General features: G+C 39.1%; 2 pseudogenes; both read right to left on the bottom strand.

Annotated features, from left to right (window-relative positions):
• Positions 1-20,323, bottom strand: part of LOC122747555 — a 165,045-nt pseudogene that overhangs the window by 36,928 nt on the left and 107,794 nt on the right.
• Positions 17,998-18,082, bottom strand: LOC122737839 (annotated as a pseudogene).

Raw genomic sequence — 20,323 nt, 5'->3', positions numbered from 1 at the left:
GGAACTGGGGCAAACAGGGTGAAGTAAATTGCTCAGGGATACACAGCCTAATAAGTGTCTGAGGCCAGATTTGAATTCAGCAAATATTTCTGACCCATGTGCCACCATGGCACTGGCACCTCACATCATCACCACTCACCGACACCTACATGGGCCTGGCAAAATTATAATGACTGGAAGCCCAGTGGGGGCAGTCATGTGACTGTCAGTCAGGGCTGCCAGACAATTAGCTTGGGGCTGTGTGTAGACAGCCTGGGGTCTGCTGGGAAGGAGAAGGGAGGACTTTCACCATTCTGGCGTGGAGCTGGAAAAAGGCAGGATGCGGCTGTGTGTTCTGCTGAGCCCTGGGCTGTGGGTGTGATTCAGGTTGTATTGTTTCCCTTCCCCCATTCTTTTTTTTTCCCCTTTCCCTTAATTCTACTGATCTTGCTTGTGTTTTTAAGTTTGTTCTTGTTAATAAATGTTGTTCTGTTTTTGAGGGAGGGTGTTGGTCTCCTTCCTTGCCCCAATATTGCATCGAGTTGCCTAGCTAACTCTCCTCAATTGGAATTTGGTCCTTACAATACACACACATATACATATATATGTATATGTATGTATGTATATTCATCATTTCTATATGACATTTAATGTTTTTAAAGTATTCATTCATATTATGTTCATATTATCATAGGGATAGGGAGTGATAGGAACAGAGCTGATAGAGTAAGTTCAATTCGATCAGCTTGATGATATGATAGTTGAGAAGGGTCTCATTCCTGATGACTGTATGTAGTACATTGCTAACTGAGACTGCTTTAACAAATGGCGGGCACTCCATTAATTGGGGGGGGGGTGGTGGTATCTGCTATGACAGATAGGCAGTGAAAGCATGGTTATTCTCATTTTACAGATGAGGAAACTGAAGCTCAGAGAAGTTAAAGGACTTGATCATGGTCCCACAGTAAGTTTTGGAGCCAGGACTTAATTCAGGTCTTCTGGTGTTAACTGTAGGGTTCATTCACAATACCATCCTTATATATCTCTTAATATACCTTATATACCTCTTTAGGTCACTAAGTTCTCATTTAATGTTTAGATATATTCATTGGGCATCAGAATATAATATTTCTATAAATACTGTAGGAAAATTATTACTGCATAATTCTGATTTTTGCTAGTTTAGGGCAAATCATAGAATCATAGAATGTTAGATCTGTAAGCAACCTTAGAGATTGTTTAGTTTACACATGGCAGAATACTTAGCAGCAATGGTTACCTTTAGGTCTGAACTGATCATATTGCCATAGGTATAGTCTATGACTGATTAGTGGAGAGGCAATGTGACATCGTGGATAGAATGATGAACTTGGATTCAGAAAGACCTGAATTCAAAACCTACTTGAGATAATTGCTAGCTGTGTGACCTTAGACAATACAAATTAAGCCTCAGTTTCTTCATGTACAAAAACCAGGGGTTTGTACTCTATGACCTCTAAGGTCTATTTCATCAAGCCCTATGATTTAAATGGAAAATTATGATCAGAATTCAGAATATCTCTGTAAGGGTTCTAAGAAAGCTCTATATGCTCCTGTAAAGTTTGGTGTTGGAATTCTCTAGCAGTTCTAATTTTAAATGGCTCTTAAATCATTAGGGATGACTCCATAATGCTTCTAGAGCAAGTAGCCCAATCACAATTTTGCTGCCACCCCAGAGTTGGTATCAGTAGCTGCCAGCTTGTGGCAGGGGTCAGCTCTCCCAACTCCCAGCTTGATGTTTTAGGTTAGAATGTCTTCAGCCTTGGGAACTCACATTTCAATGCTTTCCCTTACTTCCCACAGGAGTTCTAAGCACAGCCATTTAAAGACTCAACATCCCACATCTGCACTTACCAGTCAGGTCACTCTCTCTTTTATTTAACATCTACAGAATATCTTTCCAAATTCTGGATTATTTATGTTAAAGGGTGTAGTTGTATTTATCCAAATATGTAAGATTGGGGAAAAGAGCATTTCCAACATGAAAATTCCGTCCTTATTTTTGTAAAGTTAAGAAACAAAACTGGGATGTTCTTTGGAATTTTTCTGGGAGACATCCTGATGAAATATGATATATGATATTGTGGTCCCTTTATGTTTTGCAACACACACAGAGAAAGAACATGCCTACTGAAGGTTGCCAAATAAAAGCATTTGGTGTAGCCTTTCAGTTGGGTGGTCCTGGTGGTTTGTAATAGAGCAAATGCAGCAATTGAGAAATTGCTTATGTGGGAAAAATGCCAGGGCTGCCCTCAAATCAGAATATTTCTTATGCTCCGTGTACTGCACATAGTAGGTACTTAATAAATGTTTAGGAATGAATGAATTCATTTCCAAGTATAAAACACTGGTCTTGTCTTGTGCCACCACTCAAGTACTTAGCTGTGTACCTGTAATCTGACTCACTACATGTAATATTCACCCTGGGGTGCCTGACACTGTCATAACAGAGAGCTTGAATCCTTTGGAGCTGACTGACTGTGTGATTTATTCAGTTCCTTGTGAACAAAAGACACTGAACAAAAGTAAGTGGCAAAGTTTCAGGTCTTGGGCTGTAGTCTAAGGAAGAACTCTCCTTTGATTCTCTTGTACCTCAGCAGATGTCTTCCAGTAAAAGCTGAATGATCACATATCAGGGAATGTTAGTGAAAGAGATTCCTTTTCAGGTAGGGATTGCTTTAGATCAGTGGTGTCAAACTCAAATAGAAGTGGGAAATCACTCTTGGTGGCCTATATTTTGATTTAGAAATCACATATTAGTATTATCTATGCCTTGTTCTGTTCAGTCGTTTTCCAGTTTTGTCTGACACTTCATGAGCCCATTTGGCATTTTCTTGGCAAAGATCCTGGAGTGGTTTGTCATTTTCTTCTCCAGCTTATTTTCCAGATGAGGAAAAGAAGCTTGCCCAGGGACACACTAGGAAGTGTCTGAGGCCAGATTTGAATGCAGGAAAATGAGTCTTTGAGACTGGGACCCTATCCACTGAACCACCTAGTTGTCCTTATCTTTGCTTTATTGTATTTTAATTTATTTTGTTAAATATTTTCCAATTACATTTTAATCTGGTTCAGCCTCACTGGGAAGTGTTGTGTACATATGTAGTTTATAGGCTTCATGTTTGACACCTCTGGTTTAAATTACTTTTGAGGTTTCTTCCAACTTTGAGATTCTGCCATTCCCTAAGAAAGAACAGAAATAATTTTATTGATACTTCCCAGAAGTATCTACCCCTAGATCGTGCATCATCTCACAAGGAATAGTGGGTATAGGGTTAAAATTAGCCTTCCTCACAGCAAAGGGGAAAAGTAAAAGTGAAAAACTTGGTGTGCTGATGGGTGAACCTGGCTGCCTCCGAAATTATTGACACTTTGCATGATGGTGTTTTTATTTTATTTTGTTTTTTGTTTTTTTTAGTGAGGCAATTGGGGTTAAGTGACTTGCCCAGGGTCACACAGCTAGTAAGTGTTAAGTATCTGAGGCCGGATTTGAACTCAGGTACTCCTGAGTTGAGGACTCCAGGGCCGGTGCTCTATCCACTGCGCCACCTAGCTGCCCCTGGTGTTTTTATTTTAAAGTCTGAGACCCTCTCAAACCTTGCCTGTCCTTCCTATTTATCCTCAGTAGCTCATATATCTAGGATAATGGATTCAATACAATCTTGTTCTCGTGTATCAAAATCCAAAACATTATTTTAGAAAATGTCCAAAGAATCTAAAATGACTGAGGTAAGAGAGAGTGCCTGATATTGTTTTGAAGTCATCTTCCTTAAGGCCACTGAGGCAAGCTGTGAAAATAAGCTTTGGCCCAGATTTTTAGGGTCTTAAAGAAATCAAGCTATAAGCATTCTCCTGTGTGTTATCACGTCCTATTAGAATGTAAGTTTCTTGAGGTCAGGAACTGTCTTTTTATGTGTGTATCCCCATTACTTACTTTAGTGGCTGGCACATAGTAAACATTTAGTAGATACTTGTTGATTGGTTGATTGACAGTTATACTTGTTTTGCCTGCCTCATATCTTCATTACCATCACCACCACCACCTATCACCACCACCACCACTGGTTCCCTTGGAAACAGGGGAAACTCCATTTGAGTAACCTGAGGGGCAGGCAGGATAGCAACAGGAAGGGCCAAAGACACTTTTAAAGAATATCAGAAACCCAAAATATGGAATAAGAGCTAGTGCAGGGCGAACAATTGAAAAACCACAAATGGGAACTAGTCTTACAACATCAGTCCTATTTTGCCTAAATCAAGACATCTGGTCACTTTATTTTAGCAGGACAAAGAGTCTTTTCCCTCCTCTGCTTCCCAAAGCTAGGATTCCATGTTATTAATCTTTTCCAGAAGAAAAGAGATTTCTCATTACGTCTGCCTCTTATCACATAACTGAATGTCATAAAGATGCTATTATCACCTCTTCCTTATGATTAACTGGCCCTGAGTGATTCCAGCCAATGTCAATAACAATTTTCTAAAAATAATGGCATTGGTATCACCCTCCCCTCACACAGAACACAGATTTCTAAGCACCATAGAGTAATCCATGTGGATTTTTGCAAGATTCTCATAATACAATCATATGGACAGCTCTTCTTTTAAACCTTGCACAGCATCTTTTTTTCTATAGGAGGCTTCCTGAGAGGATGTCCTTTCATACCTGGGACTGAAGCCAGAAAGTAGTTAGCTAAACTCTTCCTCATACAGCTTGATGTACTGGAAAGTACGCTGGCCTTGACCTTAGGAGGCTGGAGTTTGAATTTTAGCTCTGATACTTATGGACCATGTGATCATTGGCAAGTCACATAAACTTTCCAAGACTCATTTTACTCATCTGTAAAATCTATATAGATAGAAAATAAAATCGGAGCAGAGTCAGTACCATGCCTTCTCCAAGCATCATTGGGGGCCTGGTGGAAGGTTATTGCTACTTTTGCAGCTGCTATTATTCCTCCCCCCTCTCTCCAACATAATTTCTTTTTTTCCCTCCTTATTTGATTACTTGAAAATCTCCAGGGAGGAGGAGGAGGAGGAGGAGGAGGAGGAGGAGATTTTGTTTGTTCAGATCTCTTGTATGTACATTCACCTCTAGCTTAGTACCCCATTAAAAGGCCTTTCATCATCACCAAGTAAGTGGCTGGAAAAAGAGGATTACCTGGGCATGTTCTGAAGCAGGAAGGGGAAGGGTCCCTCCCTCATAGCATACATTTCCAGAAGCCTCCACATGGGTTGACACCAGGCAGAGTACATTGTTCATGCCCTAAGGACTAGGTCATTATTTTCCAGTCCCTCCCTTGCCCTCCATTATACTTATCAAGGGATTTCTTCAAATGATCCTATAAGTCGGTAAGTCAATAGTATTATCGTCCTCATTGTACAGATGAGGAAACAGATACTTAGAGAAGTCAAACTCACAAAGCTAGAAAGTGGCAAAGGCAAGATATGGAATCCAGCTCCAAGTTTAGCATTCTTTTTATTGCTCTAAACAAGATGGGATAGTAGGTGTTTATTTCACTTTATTCCTTTTATTTGTTTTTTTCCATTTTATTTATTTATCTATTCATTCATTCATTTATTCATTTTTCCATTTATTTCAGAGTTACTTCTTTCTAGCCTTGATGATCCAGTGGCTCTTGGTGCCTTTATGACACTCGTGGGCACCTGAGGATGCTGCGCTTTCACTTTTCATTCATTCTCTGTCCCCGATCAAGAGATGAAGGTAGAGGATTGGACTCCTAGAAATTCCTCACAATTTACTAATGGATGAAAATCCACAAGACTTTATCTCTTTCCAACTCACCAAACTGCTTTTGCCATATATATGAGCTCCCCTGTGTTTGATTCACACATATACCCACTATGAGACTGCTTTTTGCAAACCAACTGTTTTTAATCATAAAAGTATTTTATTATTTTCCAGTTACATGTAAAGATATTTTCAACATTTGTTTTCATAATATTTTTAGTTCCAAATTTTTCTCCCTCCCTTCCCTCTCTCCCCCCTTCCCCAAGACAGAAAGCAATCTGATGTAGGTGATATATGTACATTCACATTAAACATATTTCTGCATTAGTCATTTACAAACCAACTTTTTTCTAAAAGACCATTTGCTACTTAAAGAAAAGGCATATTCAACAGAATAACAAGACACCTGGTACAAGCAGCACAGGATACTGTGGTAATGAAAGTGTCCCTCAGCCCAAATTAATTTAATGATTATGTGAGAATAGATTTACTACTGTTCTATTTGCTTAAAAATTCTCAGTGAGTGGATGAACTTTCTCAATTACCCTTTGAGGAAAGTTGCAAATCTTACCATTTTATCATTTTATCGATAGGAAAAGGGAGGCTCAGAGTGTGGTTTTTTTTTGAGGGGCCATGAGGGTTAAGTGACTTGCCCAGGGTCATATAGCTAGTAAGTGTCAAGTGTCTGAGGTTGGATTTGAATTCAGGTCCTCCTGAATCCAGGGCCGGTGCTTTATCCACTGCACCACCTAGCTGCTCTCGTGGATGAACTTTCTAAAGAAGATTGAAATCACTTGGGTACGAACAAGGTTACCCTCCTAAATCCTTTTGACTTAGAGAGTGCCCCCAAAATACACTTTCTTAGCAAAAACTTATTAGGATTGTTTGTCATGGGACTGAACACTGAGTGACCGAGTGGTAAATTATGACCATGGTCCAGGTACAAAATAAAAAGTGTCAGGATAAAACATCACTGTAAGCAATCCTAACTCTGTTTTGATTCCTTCTACATCAATATGTAGGTAGAAAATCCAGCAGAATCTCAACTTAAGTTATTTTTTGAATCCTGCAAAGAATAATTCAAAGGGTTTTTTCTTTTTTTGGTTTAACTTATATCCATAGATTTGAAGAATCTTCTCAGACATAGGTTCTATTCCAGAGTCAGAACAGACAGTTTTTGTTTCAAGGGCAAGAAGTACAAAATACACCTTCAATTCAGTTGATCAGGAGTAGGGGTGGGAGTCAGGAAGTGTGAAATGGTGGAATTAGGTCAAGGACTAGATTACCTGGAGCACAGACAACCTCAATCATTCCAGCTGGTAGTTTCCCATTTTCACCAATTATGTGATTCTAATTATATTCACTAGCTAACTAGATGCTAATTAAGCTCTGTGGTTTCTCAGCTGCTAAAGAATTTTAAGTGCTCTCAGCTTCCGATAAACTTCAGCAACCAGGGATAAAGTCTAGTGGCTCTACCATAGTTATTATAGTAGTTACACTGCTGTTTGATTCTTTTTTTTTTTTTTTTGGTGGGGCAATGAGGCTTAAGTGACTTGCCCAGGGTCATACAACTAGTAAGTGTCAAGTGTCTGAAGCCAGATTTGGACTCAGATCCTCCTGAATCCAGGGCTGGTGCTTTATCCACTGTGCCAACTAGCTGCCCCTCCTGTTTGATTTTTTTTTTTTTTAGTGAGGCAGTTGGGGTTAAGTGACTTGCCCAGGGTCATACAGCTATTAAGTGTTAAGTGTCTGAGCTCAGATTTGAACTCAGGTACTCCTGACTCCAGGGCTGGTGCTCTATCCACTGTGCCACCTAGCTGCCCCTGTTTGATTCTTTATTGTGACCATGAGAGAAGTAAAGAGAGGGGACCGTTCTGACAAATGGCACTGTCTACCCTGCTATGTCCACCTCTACTTTCTTCTATACCAATGTAAGTGCCAAAGAGAAGCAGGGTTTATACAGGGTGTCCCAAAAAAGCTTAGTGCAGTTGCAAAATCTTAAAACTATACATTGAGTAGTTTTAAGATCCAAGAACAGAGAACAGAAAACCCTATGTTCTTCCACTTTAAAAAAAAATAAGACCTATGGTTTCATCTGTATAGAGATCTCCTGATGAGAAAATTCCCTTGACCAATACATATAATCACCTGCTTTGCTACTTATAAGCCTAGAGAATTGCTTCCACATCATTGCCAAATCCCACTTCTCACTGTGCTATATAAATTCACCCTAAAGGTGCATGTATTGGAAAGATACTACGGAACTGGGCACCTAAGATGTAATCAGCTTTACCTGCCAGGCCCCAGAGGTAAGGGAGAATGGAAATACCACCTTTGTATCAAACAGTACATAAAATGAGACTGGCCTAGTATGTTGGGTTCTTTGGGATGAGTACCCCATTGCAAATGCCTGAGTGTGGGATACTATAACAATATTAAATGCTCACATAGCACTTTATAGAAAGTACTTCCCTTACAGTGTCCCTGGATAATCAGTAGATTGTTTAACAGAATTCTCTATTGTTGGATCTGGCAATCAATTTGGAGTATTTTCAACATGTAAGGAGAAAATCCTTATTGGAGAAAAGTGTTTAACATTGTTTTTTGCTCTATTGAATCAAATGCTTTTAAAACAATAGTAAACAAACACTAAACACTATAAAATCTTTTATCTGGTTACACTTAATTTCCCAGTCTCAGTTTCCTCATCCTCACAATGGGATAATAACAATACCTATCTCACAAGGCTGTTGTAAGGTTCAAATGAGGTAACCTCTGTCAAGTGTTATTTCTCTACTAATTCTTTAGGCCACTTGTAATTTTGAGGACTTAGAGATCATAGTGTTTCATGATTTTTTACTCACATTCATCTAAGGAAGAATATTGGTATTATAAAGATGAATCTTTGTTTAGTGGAGAAATTTGGGGTCCTTGAATATGTTGCACAGGTTCTTAAATATAATCTAGCCCTCTCACTTCTTTTTTTTTTGTGAGGCAATTGGGGTTAAGTGACTTGCCCAGGATCACACAGCTAGTAAGTGTCAAGTGTCTGAAGCTGAATTTGAACTCAGGTCCTCCTGACTCCAGGGCCAGTGCTCTATCCACTGCACCAACTAGCTGCCCCCTCTCCCACTTCTTACTGTATAATTCTGGGCTCAGCTCATTGTCCTCAATGTGCTTCCAAGATATATATGTAGTGGTGGACTGGCTCATTGGTTTGTTCATCCAAGTGTTTATCATATTCTAGACAAAAGGAAATCTTCATCTACTTGTTTTTTCCAGTGTGGATTGTTTGGTTGAATTCTCCTGATTGTTTGTGGGTTTCTACAGGAGGTTCTATAGCATTCCCATGCTTGATGCAATCAACACAATGTCATTTGAAAAGAGGAGCATCTGGGATTCTCACCATCTGTAGGAAATCTGTAGGCTTTCCTGGGTTCTTTAAATTGTTCCTTTATCTTCTCATCCCCTGCAATAGAAGTTGGCAAATAAGAACAATCTTGTTTGGTGCCATCCTTGATCTTGATAATCAGTAGATCGTTTAACAGAATTCTCTATTGTTGGATCTGGCAATCAATTTGAAGTATTTTCAACATATAAGGAGAAATCCTTGTTGGAGGAAAGTGTTCAGCATTGCTTTTTGCTCTATTGAATCAAATGCTTTTAAAACAATAGTAAACAAACACTAAACACTGTAAAATCTTTTATTTGGTTCACTTTTTGTCATTTGTGTAAAAGCAGAGCAAATATAAGATTTTGCTGTGTATATTGTTTCATTACTCTATATAGAGAACACATGCAGTTTATTGTTAGCAAAAGTCTGCTTGCAAATATCTCAGATTTTCATCATTATGTGGATAGGTGATTGTCATAAGGATTTTTCATCAATAGAATAAGCCTGTCAGTTATTTGTATTTTTGATTTCCATTTCCCCCCAGTGGCAATACACTTTGTGATTGTTCCCCCATGCCCTGATCATTTATCTTCTTTTTTAAGCCTGACAGTAGACCTAATTCTGCCAGATTACCCCAAGAGCATTTAAAAAATGAAACTACAAGGACACACATAAATGGAAAAGATCTGTCAACATTTCTATAATAAACTATTTTCTTCATCATTAATGACCTTCATCGATGACAATGGAACCACCATATTTGGACTCCAACATCTCAGTCCTGAATGTGTTGTATAAGGAAATTGCAAAGTCCCTAAAGGAAACAAAGACAGGAAAAGCAGCTGGTCCAGACCAAGTACACATGGAGTTGTCTTGGAGACAATTCTATCTTGAGGGCATTGAGGGATCTATTCTTGAGATATCTAAAAGAGGAGATTGTTGCTGCTTGTCCTTCATTCTCAAGAGGATGGTGACATCGGGGTCATGTCATGACTTGCACTGAATTAGATTTAAGTAAGGAAGGGCTGTGCAAGGTCACCAACATCACTTTCTCCTCCAGAGACATTTGGGTCCAGTGGCAAGATATATGTCAGGATGACTAGAGATGACCCTGGCTGTTGAAGGCAGTTGGGATTGTGATTTTCCCAGGGACATACAGCTAGTAAGTATCTGAGGCTGGATTTGAACTCAGGTCCTCCTGACTCCAGGGCTGGTGCTCTATCCACTGTGCCACATAGCTTCCCCCATTCTTAAGAGACATACTATAATGTTGCAAATGGGTTCATATTCTAAATTAGTGTTGCCTGCGACTGCTATGTCTATTTGCCTTGATAAGAAGAGCAAGTGTAGGCTAGCTCGGGTGGTTTTAAAAATTCTTTTGTCCTCTTCCTTGTGGTAATTGTTTTCATTGACTGAACTTCTGCAAGAATTGGTGATACTTGAGTAGTCATGGAAAAATTCCCATATTAGCTAGTTGTGAGAGCAAACAGTCAAAAAATCCAAAACTTCAGATTAAGGAATTGTCAAAGAGGAAAAGAAAAAAATAATTTAAATGTGTTTCCATCTGTTTTCAGATACTATCAGTTCTTTCTCTGCAGATGGGCTGCAATCTTCATAAGTTCTTCAGGGTTATATTGGATCATTGCCTTGCTAATACTTAATATTGTTCTCTTTTCCTTTATTCTGCAGTTTTTTTGGGGGATATCAATAGATTGCTGGAATAGGTCATATGCATGCTGATACTTCTAATCTTTTCCCTATCCTCTGATCTTGCATTCATGTTGATCTTGTCTGTTAAGATGTGGTCAATTTCATTTTATTGTGATTTTGTTCAGAACGTGTCATATCTAGTACCTTCTTGATCTATAACAGACATAAAGTTCTTGTGTAGTCTACAAGCCTTTGGCCAACTTCATTTCTTGGTACCATATCCAGTTTTCCAATATACTTTTTGCCATTCTCCTCTATGTCTCCCTTTGCACTGAAATCACTGAGTATTAAGATCTATATTGATTGATTTGGAAATTCTTTTCTATCTTCCCATGCAACAGATGTTGGTGTATAAAGTGAGGTTATTTTCATAAAGATCTTTTGCTCTTTTGTTTTTGTTTTCTCCAACACTTAGTACTGTTCCTGGCACACAAAAAACCCATTTAATACATGCTTCATTGACTGACTTTATGTTCATCATATACATTTAATAGCAAAATGACCAGTAGCCACAAATAATGTTTCTTATTGTCTTAAAATGGCTGATAAAACCAACTCCACCACCGACTCTATTTGGCTTTCCAAAAAGAACTTATGAACCAACTTTACATTTCATAATAGCTTCCTTATATCTCTTGGTTTCATTTGGATGAATAAACAAATGAAATAGTATGTCATATTTTTACTACATGCTAACCACTCTGATAAATACTGGGGATTCAAATACAAAATCATTAGGGACAAACAACACATAAAAGGGAGTGTTGACCAAAGAGGGATGTTTTGGTTTGGAAAACCACAAGTATGGTGAGTGGAGTCACGGAGAAGTATTTTGATATACCTTTTTCTTAGTAATGGCAGTACTTATATAATTATGGTTCCAGAGGCAGAGAGGTGGGGAGAGAATGCATGTGCCGTGATGGGGAAGAAGATTGCTGGGATGTAATGTGAAGCATGGCTGGAGTTGATACAGTGGTCCATATGAGGCACTAGTTCATCACAATAGCCCAAGTGCTAGGGTGGGAGTTGCAGAGCTGAAAGGGTTAAATCTTTCAGGGCATGATCTCATGGAAGAACAACCAGCATGCCAGAAGATGGCAGGCAGGGTTGTAAATAGAAGCTTGGTTAGTCCCAGCTAGATATAATAAGAATGTTATTATTGATATGATTAATTTTTTTCCAATGGTCTATTGACATTGGTTATTCTCTCATTTAGAATCTCAATAGTTAAATTAGTATTTCAAGATAGATAAAGCATTTATTAAACACTTGTTACATGTCAGGGACTGTGCTAAGTGCTAGGGATACAAATAAGAGCAATTAAAATAGTTCCTACCTGCAAGGAGCTTATGTGCTAATGGGGGAAGACAACACATCAATGGGGCTAGAAGCGGGTGATGCCAACAGTAGCATGGTATAGGGAAGGTCATTATGTAGCATAGAGAGATTGGGTCTGGAAAGAGAAGTCAAAAACTTACTTATCAGAGCTATACCAGGGGCAGGGCCAGGAACCATCTTTTTACTAGCTTCTGAAAGACGATTCTTAAAATGTGAGCATGAGCATTTATACTTCGGAAAGAGACAAAGCCTAAAAAACCAGGGCCTGATTTATTGATTTGTTCGTTGCCTAGATTTAAGAAAGTGATGAATAAAATGTTAATAATGAAGATTTAACTTAAAAGTATGTCATGCATACATTTGATTATTTCAGAAATGGTCAACAACCATCGGCCAGCATACCTTCAGTTGTGGTTCTGGGCCCAAATTTCTCAAAGTCTGGTGGGGAGGAGATGAGGATGAAGGCTGGAGAATGGGGAGCATGGTTTGGAGATAGCCAGGAAGTAGAGTTTATAATCCTTCTAAAATCTATATAATTCTGAGGACTCTCTGCTCCATTTAAAGGAAGCTGCTCAGGAGTGAGGGACATTTTGTATTTTTCTTTGTTTCAAGGCTTGCCAATAACCTAGTGATTAGGTTACTGGCAATAGGTCTTATGTGTGTGTGTGTGTATGTACATATATTTAAAAATACAAAAAAGTACCTATATTATATTTAAAATATAAACACAAATACAGAGTATTTGCTAGTAATATTTACATATTTCATATGTAAAAACCAATATATCTCTTCTTTGTTCTCACAAGCTAAAACTAAGTACTTTTGTGCTCAAGGCAACTGAGTGCTGTCATGATGAATTTTTAGGAGGGGAGGGAAAAGAAAGGGTTGGGAGTGGGGACTTCAAGGAAGAGAGTATGTTTTTATGCAGAGAGTACAACCACTTTCTAATGAATAGACTGTGTTTTTCTGTTATCCTTAGAATGTGAGCAGAGGAGTTCAGGCAGAAAAAAAGACTGCTGGGTGGCACAATGTTGGATTTGGAGCCAAGAATGACTTGTGCTTGAAGCCTCCTTCAACCGTTTCCTGGCTGTGACCCTGCGTCTTTCAGTATTTGTTTCCTCTTCTATAAAATGGACGTAATGATACCACTTCCCTCATAGGATTGTCATGAGGAGCAAAAGAGACAACTTATGTGCTTTGCAACAACCTTAAAACATTATATAAAAGTTAGTTCTTCTTATTAAAGCAGATAGTTGGTTAGGAAATTTGAGTCATAGCTCTTAGTCATAGGAAGGGCATTTATTAAGTACTTACTATATTCCAGGTTATATATTAATCACTTTATAAATGCTGTCTCATCAATCTTCACAACAACTGTGAGAGGTAGGTGCTATTATTGTCCTTATTTTTTCACATGGGGAAACTGAAGCAGACAGAGGTTAAGTGACTTGCAGAGGGTCATACAGCTAGTAAGTGTTTGAGACCAAATCTGAACTCAGATCTTTTTGACTCCAGGCCTAGTTTTCTATACATTTACATTTTCAAACTGCCAGGCTTGGCCCCATTTCTGAATATGGATCAAGAACCGCCCCCCCCCAAATAAAATAAAATAAAAGGCTGCTGAAGCAGCCAGCAGCTGCTAGTGTGCCCAATTCCTAGTTCTCTGTACCCCTATGTCAGAAATGACTAGGATAAATTCCAGAATCTCTGAGCCAGTTCCTTCAAACCAAACCTCTGCAACTTGTGTCATGTATTATGGGTGCTCCCTTTAGAAAGTGGCATTGCCAGGGAATGTAGAGATTTTCCATGCTCTGAATGCCAGGGAATCAAACAAGTCTCTTTGAGCCTTCCAGGGATTCCATCTGTTTGCTAGGAGTCCCACTGAGGGGAGAACACAGGGGGCTCATGATCCACATAATATATTGGCCTAATAAAACCTGATGAAGCTTTTACTTGTGAATGAAGCCTCTGGATGAATGGTCAGTTTCATAAAATAGAACACAGACATAAGGTTTGGAAGGCAGAACAAAACTGAGCTTGCTCACTGTGATTGTTCTGAAAACCAAATAATAAACTGGGAAATGTTGCTGGTTTAGTCATCCCATTTGCTGCAGGAAACAGAGTGGAACCACTTTACAGGGAAAATGTGTCTTCCAGAGCAAATATCCAAAGTCAGTTTGAAGATTAAAAGTGATAACTTTCAGCTGTTGTTCCATCAGTGGTCAAAGTTCCTATTTATTTCCTTTTATTGAAAAGTGATACTCCCCCTTTTTAGTAGAATTTAAATGCACAAAATCGGAATGAGAAAGTACATGCATACTTATGCTAATGAGCCCCAAAATCAGGCCTGGGATTCTGTCTGCATGGAACATATCTTGTCAGTTCCTCACAAGGGGCAAGTCAGAGATGGCCAGAGCAGTATCACTGAAGGAAGTGGGTTACCAGAAAAGTTTAGGGAAAAAAGTTCTTTTTTTTGAACACTCCCCATCTTCTTGGCCTTGTCATTGAGGCTCCAGAGGAAGATAGATCAAATTAAACCAGCTGGGTTTTAACATTAAAGCAGGAGGAGGATGCAGAGAACAGATTTTACCATCCTTCCTGGAAAATAGCCTTGAGTTGTGGTTTGCAATAAGAGACTTTCTTTAAGGATTAGCTGTATTCTCTAAAACCACATCAGATGGAAAATGGAGAACCCACAGAAACCCTGGGCTCACAATTGTGCTGGAAGATGGTACATTGACATGAAATAATAGGAGCTTTGAAGGCAGTTGGTGCTTTTTCCAAATAGTAGCAAAGTATCATAGCACCTGGGCGGGGATGGTGGGGGTAGGGGTAGTGGTGGAAACTCCTTCTTCCTCAGGATTGAGGGTGACAGAGATTGTGAGGTGACTGGAGGTGCTGCTAAATGGGGGTTGGCTGAAGGAACCGGGGATGGATAGGATGGAGGAGAGGTCTTAGGAAGGACATGACTTCAGTATTCTAGTATTTGTCATGTGAAAGGAGGATTAGACTTCTTTTTTGACCCCACAGGGTAGAAGCAGAATCAATGGGTAGAACTTATAAGAGGTGGATTTCATGTTGACACAAGGAAAATCTGCCCAACAACTAGAGCTGCCAAAGAACTAGAGGTCACTTCTCCATCAGTGGAAGCCTTCAGGTGAAGGTCGGATGATCAGTTGCCAGAGATATTGCAGTGGGGATTAAAATACAGCTCAGTCAGGGACAAATGATTAGATGGTGTTGGAGGTCCTATCCAATTCTGATATTCTGCAATTTCAAATTCCTGCTTTAGCTTATGGGTTAGAAACCACAACAATAGTGGGAGCCATCTTTGTTCACTCATTTTCAGTCATGTCCAACTCTTCATGGCCTCATTTAGGGTTTTTTTGGCAAGGACACTGGAGTGGCTTGCCATTTCCTTCACCAGCTTATTTTACAGATGAGGAAACTGAGGCAAACAGGGTGAAGTGACTTGGCCAGGGTCACACAGCTAGTCAGTGTCTGAGGTCAGATTTGAACTCATGAAGATGAGTCTTGCTGACTTCAGGCCTACCATTCAATCCATTGAGCCACCCAGCTTCCCTGGGAGCCACCTAAAGAAACCCAAATAATAATCCCTTCTGATCTCAGGGAAGCAGAATATCTTTGAAAGTCTTCATAGCCATCTGGAAAGATCTTAGAGATACCTTTTCTGTCATCCAGTCTAAATCTAGACTCCTTGTACCACTCACATGTGATAAGAATTGTATGGAACTCACAATAACTCATGAAAACTCACCTTTAGATAGCTTAATATAAAATGGACAGTTTTTACTTTATCTAACATCTTAAGACTTAAATTTTTATGAATTTACTCAGTTTTTGGTCCTCTAGCAAGTTTCATGCATGCTACTGAGTTTTGTAAAGGGATGTCTCCTTCTTTTACCCTATCTATAAGGTCAGCAAGCCAGGGAGTCACAAACAATATGCTTTTCAGAGCTGATTTATTTAGCAATATAGAGATGTTAAGTAAATTGTCTAATTATGCCCAAGTATAAATTGGGTACCTAGGGTACTCAACTGCTCTGTGCCATGCAGATACTGTCAAGGATGAAAGTCCAGGCACTGTCTGGGGGTCTTTATTGTTGCTTAGAAATAAGGACCTTATTCTGACATTGATTTATGTTAGTTTTCCTTTAAAAAATATCAAAATTCTCACCCATGGATGGCAGTGAGGACCTAGGACTACATCTGGACATCCACCTGCTACAATATCTATAGAGAAGGGGTTCTTAACTTTTTTTTTTTAATCACAAACCCCTTTGGCAATCTGTGAAGCCTATTGACCGTTTCTCAGAATAATGTTCTTAAATGCATAAAATAGCATTACAAAGAAAACCAATTATAATATAGTTATCTATCTATCTATCTATCTATCTATCTATCTATCTATCTATCTATCTATCTATCTATCTATCATCTATCTATCTATCTATCTATCTACATATTTGTCTTTTTTAATCATAAAAGCATTTTATTATTTTCTAGTTACATGTAAAAATAGTTTTCAACATTTGTTTTCTTAAGATTTTTAGTTTCAAATTTTTCTCCCCTCTCCCCAAGACATAAAGCAATCTCTATACTTACAGTCACATTACACACATTTCTGCATTAGTCACGTTGTGAAAGAAGAATCAGAACAAAAGGGAAAAGCCTTGAAAATGAGAAAAAAAAACCACACCAATAAAGTAGAAACAGTATGGTTCAATCTGCATTTAGAACCCATTGTTCTTTTTTCTGGATGTGGAGAACATTATGCATCATGAGTTCTTTGGAACTGCCTTGGGTCATTGCACTGCGGAGAACAGCCAAGTCTATCACTGTTGATCATCACACAATGTTGCTGTTACTGTGTATAATGTTCTCCTGGTTCTGCTTACTTTACTCAGCATCAGTCTACTTAAATTCTTCCAGGTTTTTCTGAAATCTGCCTGCTCATCATTTCTTACAGCACAATAGTATTCCATTGCATTCATATACTACAACTTGTTCAGCCATTCCCCAATTGATGGGCATTCCCTCGATTTCCAATTCTTTGTCCCCAGAAAGAGAGCTGCTATAAATATTTTTGTATATGTGGATCCTTTTCCATTTTCTATGATCTCTTTGGGATATAGACCTAGTAGTGGTATTACTAGGTCAAAGAGTATGCACAATCCCATAGCCCTTTGGGCATACTTCCAAATTGTTCTCCAGAATGGTTGGGTCAGTTCACAACTTCACCAACAATGTATTAGTGTTCCAATTTTTCCACAGCTTCTTCAACATTTTTTATTTTCCTTTTTGGTCATATTAGCCAATCTGATAGGTGTGAGGTGATACCTCAGTATTGTTTTAATTTGCATTTCTCTAATCAATAGCGATTTAGAGCATTTTTTCATATGGCCATAGATAGCTTTGATTTCTTTATCTGAAAACTGCCTGTTCATATCCTTTAACCATTTCTTAATTGGGGAATGATTTGAATTCTTATAAATTTTATTTAGTTCCCAATATATTTTAGAAATGAGGCTTTTATCAGAAACACTGTCTGTAAAAATTGTTTCCCAGCTTTCTGCTTCCCTTCTAATTTTGGCTGAGTTGCTTCTGTTTGTATAAAACCTTTTTAATTTAATGTAATCAAAACAATCCATTTTGTATTTCATAATATTCTGTATCTCTTATTTGGTCATAAATTGTTCTCCTCTCCATAGATAAGATCTGCATATACATACACACACACACACACACACACACACACACACACACACACATATATATTTTTTTGGTAAAGGTCACTAGGACCTCTTCCATCCTTATCAAAGGGAGTGCTAACTTTCTCTCCTTTCATACAACTATCTTTTTTTGGGGGGTGGGGCAATGGGCATTAAGTGACTTGCCCAGGGTCACACAACTAGTATGTATCAAGTGTCTGAGGTCGGATTTGAACTCAGGTACTCCTGAATCCAGGGCTGGTGCTTTATCCACTGCACCACCTAGCTGCTCCAACTATTTTTTTTTAAGTTCATGGATACCAGGTTAAGAACCCCTGAGTAAGGGGGCAGCTAGGTGGCGCAGTGGATAAAACACTGGCCCTGGATTCAGGAGGACCTGAGTTCAAATCCGACCTCAGACACTTGACACATACTAGCTGTGTGACACTGGGCAAGTCACTTAACCCCCATTGCCCTGCCAAAAAAAACCCCAAAACCCCAACAAAACCCTGGGTAAGGAGTATGCATGAATAGCAACTGAAATGAGATTCAATAATTATTTGTCAATTGTCAGGCCAGCTAACTCATAGAAATGTCAGAGCCCACCACAGTTGAAGGCATCTGCAGAATCAAAGACCTACACTTTCTGATTTCTAAGATCCCTTCTGGCTTCAGCATCCTGGGATTTTGCTTTTTTGTGGAAAGGATGATGATCTGAGAAAGCCTTCACCTTTTTCACAAATATGTCATTTTAAATTGATTTGACAGGCCAGAAATCCCAATAGCAACATGGGGATCTTCTGTTGAGCCCAGGCCCGCCGACTCTGATTTCCTCTATAAGTTGTCTGCCCCCACATCATGAATCATAGCCCCAGAGGCTGGCATTTGGCAGCTGTATGATTTGGTACAAATGCAGAGAACATGAAATGCTCCTGAGAGAAAGCTTGTATGGTTTTCATTGGAAACAGTCTACCAGTCCTTCTTCCTGTGTAGCCAGTTCTCACTGTGAACCTGCACTTAGTTGAAATGGTAGGAGGGGTTCCCAGGGATTTGCCCAGGATGGCTCATTGTTTATGAACTGAACAAATGAAGAACATGATTCAATTAGGGGCAGCATAATATAAATCAAGATGGATTTATATTTAACTGGTTGGGGATATAAAAGAGGAAAAACGAGACTCCCTTCATTTCAGAGCTGGAAAGTGGTTTTCAGAGACCAAACTTTGTTTTTCTAATTTTTTACTCTTCTCCCACTTGCCCTCCCAATCCCCAACTTCCCAGATGTTATTCCTCCCCCACTCCCCCATTAAATCTTCTCAGATATGGTTTAGCTTAGAAAGCCAGGGACTAAAGCTATGACAACAGCTCTTCTGTTCTCTAAACTGTCCTCTGTGGGCCATGGGACAGGGGATCAGAGCTAAGATACCTCAACTCAATTTCCTCATCTGTAAACTGTACCTCTCTCTGTAATCAAATGGTTATGAATAGTAGGTAGCCACATTGGTGGAAGTAGAGACTTCCACAAATGAAATCTATAATTCTCTACCAACTGCCAAAGGAAAATTTGTAAGATCTTTTAGGTAATCGCTATGCAGGGATGATTTTGTTGCATTGAAAAGAATTACTATAGACACCATTTGGGGGTAAGTATATGTTAATTTATCAATATTATACCAGTAAAAGATTTACCACATCTCCCTAATTTCTTATGGTCTTGGGCCATGTGGTAGAGAAGGCAGAGAGAGAGCTTCAGCATTGCAGTTAGCATGAACAGGAGAAAAGCCCTCAAGAGACTCATGTGGTCTCTAGGAGACTGAGGGGGGTGGGGTGAGAGAGAGAGAGAGAGAGAGAGAGAGAGAGAGAGAGAGAGAGAGAGAGAGAGAGAGCAAGCTAGAGAAACAGAGACCCTGTGGTCTCAGAGAACCAAGAGACACCCAGATGATGCCCCAGAAATCCTCTGTGGCATCTTCCAAGGGCTTTTTAAATCCTCTTTTGATAGAGGTGGGTCATTAGACATTGATCATGATTTAAAGGTGGTCTATATTATAATGAATTGTAGAGATGACATCAGGGAAAAGAATGCAAAACCCCTCCCTCAAATTGCTCAAGGCAAAGTCTAGCTGTGGTTTAATCTCATCAGTCATTCAGTGATCTAGACAAAAGAATCTAGCTCCATTCCTTTTGTTCCCTTGGGTTTGTTCCAGATGAGATTTGATGAAGTTCCTCAAGGAGAACTCTACTTTGGGGAGAGGGGGAAAGGGGGAAGGGAAGAAAGGATTGAGAAAGTGATCTCTGTGTTCCCCAAGAAATCAATTATTAATAATTATTTTCTGACAATTTGGAGGGGAAAGGGTGTTAGGAGAGATGGATTTCTCACTTGCTTTC

The sequence above is a fragment of the Dromiciops gliroides genome, chromosome 1 (assembly GCF_019393635.1).
Source record: "Dromiciops gliroides isolate mDroGli1 chromosome 1, mDroGli1.pri, whole genome shotgun sequence".
In the NCBI taxonomy this organism is placed as follows: domain Eukaryota; kingdom Metazoa; phylum Chordata; class Mammalia; order Microbiotheria; family Microbiotheriidae; genus Dromiciops; species Dromiciops gliroides.
This window is presented reverse-complemented; position numbering and strand designations above follow the sequence as displayed.